The sequence below is a fragment of the Magnolia sinica genome, chromosome 4 (assembly GCF_029962835.1).
Source record: "Magnolia sinica isolate HGM2019 chromosome 4, MsV1, whole genome shotgun sequence".
NCBI classification, from domain to species: Eukaryota; Viridiplantae; Streptophyta; class Magnoliopsida; order Magnoliales; family Magnoliaceae; genus Magnolia; species Magnolia sinica.
The window spans coordinates 98246664-98249689 of NC_080576.1; the positions used below are offsets into that span (position 1 = coordinate 98246664).

At 40.8% G+C, this 3026-nt stretch overlaps 1 pseudogene; it reads left to right on the plus strand.

Moving 5' to 3' along the window:
- The first annotated feature begins 1950 nt into the window (after positions 1-1950).
- LOC131244231 (probable LRR receptor-like serine/threonine-protein kinase At3g47570) lies at positions 1951-2785 on the plus strand (annotated as a pseudogene).
- The last annotated feature ends 241 nt before the right edge of the window (positions 2786-3026 follow it).

Below are 3026 nucleotides of genomic sequence, written 5' to 3' on the forward strand. Positions count from 1 at the left end.
TTAGCCCTAGTAGTTTCCCTTTTAACAATAGCACTTTCATCCCTTTCTCACTCATATGTCCTAGCCTCTGATGTCATAACTGCCCATTCACTCCACTTGATGCAACTATAAGTAAACTATATGATCCGAAAGTCATGTACAAAGTACATTTCTTCTTGCCTCGATATATCACCAAAGCACCTTTTATGATCTTCCAGGAATCACTGGTGAATGTCGTCACATATCCGGTATCGGCCAACTGCCCCACTGAGATCAAATTCCGTCTCAAACTCGGTACATATCTGACATCTTTTAATTTTAGAGTCATTACGTCTTTCTGACTTATATGAATGTCTCCCTTTCCAACAATACTGCACGGCTCATTATCACCCAGGTAGACTCTCTCGAAGTCACTTGTCACATAATCACGCAAAACGTCCTTACACGAAGTGGCATGGAATAAAGTACCCGAGTCTATGACCCAAGACTCATTCCTTGCATCAAAAGACAAGATCAATACCTTTATGTCACTCTCCTCCGATAGATTCACTGAATCATTCCCACCTTGAAAGCTTTATTCTTGTTTCTTAAGCGTCCTGCAATCACGTTTTATGTGCCCCATTCTTCCCGTAATGCCAACACCTGTCCTTGTCTTTTGGTCCCTTGGACTTCTTTCTCGACTTAGAATGTCTGTGTTTATTGCCTCCTTTATTCAGCGATCTTCCTCTTCCTTCAACGTTTAGAGTATTCCCCGAATCCCCGGAAACTCCCGATGCCTTTCTTCTAGATTCTTCACTGAGAATTAGACCGGCCACATCATTGAATTTCAACTTTGTCGACCCTGAGGAACTTCTCATGGCAATCACCAAACCATCCCAACTATTTGGCAAATTGGACAAGATCAATAACGCCCTGACCTCGTCATCAAAAGTGATGCTAACGGATTCCAATTGGCTCATGACTGTATTGACTCGTTTAGATATTCAACCACACTCCACCATCTGACATCTTTATGTTAAATAGTCGTTGCATAAAATGAACCTTGTTGGACACTAAGGGTTTCTCATACATCGTAGCTAGAGTTGCATTAATTCTTTTGTGGTCTTGACCTTGGATATATTGAAGGTGACGCTCTTAGACAGAGAGAATCGGATTGTTCCTAAAGCCTTCCGATCTAATAAAGACCATTTATTATCTGTCATCTTCTCTGATTTCTTCTCTTTTCCTCCTAGAGGAATATAGAGGTCCTTTTGATACAGATAATCCTCCATCTACATCTTCCAGAAGGCAAAGTTTGAACCATCAAACTTCTTAATTCTAGTCTTCCCTTCTTCCATCATCGCTCCCACTTGAACTAAACTAATAGCTTTGATACCAGTTGTTGCGCAGCACGCTAACAACGCAAGTGAATCGAGATCCAATCTCTGGTCTCACCCATAAATGATAAATAGGAAGAAATATAATCTAGAAGTAGAATCCAAGCATACTAACAAACCACAAGACAGAATATACGTGGAAAAACCCCAACAAGGGTAAGAAACCACGGGTGCAAACTTTCACTATGAAGAAAACGAGATTACAAGCAATATACTCACCTTGGACATATAGAAAACACTTAGCCTTGCTTTAGAAAGCCCTTTTTCATATCCTAGGATAACCCTAGGACCCCTATTTATAGTTTAGGAAACTTCTGGTCCGCACCTATGCAAAACCGCCTTAAAATTACGCAGTCCGCACTAAATCCACGCAGAATCTGCGTAACCCTTGACTAGTCGAGCCAGGGCCTCGACTGGTCGATCCCAAAAAATCCTGCTCGCTGGACTTCGAGTCGAGCAGTCCCCTCGACTGGTCGAGCAGCGCAGTGAAAGACCTCCGTTTTTCAACGGGCGCATTGGTGTGATGGCTCCATACCTCAACAAGGTATCCCATAATTACAGCTGCTAGTGTGCCCAAAGAAAGCTCCTCAGAAACATGGAAGGTTGATTTCTCTAAGAGTAATATTCTTAGTGGTCGGTATAGTTTTAGATTGATTCTTTTATCATTTCTCTTTGTCACTCTTTATCGTGCAAGAACAAAGGCCAAGAAGAATCCTTTGCCTGCATCTCTCTTGGAGGGCCAATTTTTAAAGATTTCTTATGCGGATCTCTTTAAAGCGACTGGTGGGTTCTCTTTGGACAGTTTGATTGGTGTTGGGAAATTATGGTTCTGTTTACAAAGGAATTCTAGAGCATCATGAAGCAAATGCTGCAGTGAAAGTTGTCAATCTTCAACAACGAGGAGCTTCAAGGAGTTTCCTGGCCGAATGTGAAGCCTTGAGAAATATCCGGCATCGGAATCTAGTTAAAATCACTACCGCTTGCTCAAGCATTGATCTTAAAGGAAATGATTTCAAAGCTTTAGTATTTGAGTACATGACTAATGGGAGTCTAGAGAAGTGGTTGCATCCAAATGTATATGAGCAGCACGAGTCAAGGAGCTTGAACTTTATTCAGAGGCTAGATATGGCCATTGATGTCGCCTCTGCATTGGAGTATCTTCATCACCACTGTGGCATACCAGTTATTCATCGTGATCTAAACCAAGCAATGTTCTATTGGACGATGACATATGCGCCCACGTCGGTGATTTTGGATTAGCAAGGTTCCTTCCGAACACTGCAAGTAATACCTCACATGATCAAACCAACTCGACTGGTATCAAGGGATCTGTTGGCTATATTCCTCCAGGTTACAATTTCATATTTTTTCTTAGATCTTCTTTTATCTCTTTTTAAATGTATGCAGAAGTTCTTAAATATGAAGCTTAAATTGTCATTTCTTTTTATTGCCTATGTTGTGGCTATTGTTGTTACAGTTGTTGCCATAAGAATACACAATAAGAAACGATCCGGTTGTTGTGATTTTTTTCATGGTGGCCCATGAAATAGGTAGAAGACCTAATGGATAGTCTGGATCAATCTATTGAACTATCCTGGTGTTTCAATGCAATTAGGACTACTATTGCTCAGAGAGCAGTGAATCATTTCTTTTTAAAAAACAAACAAACAA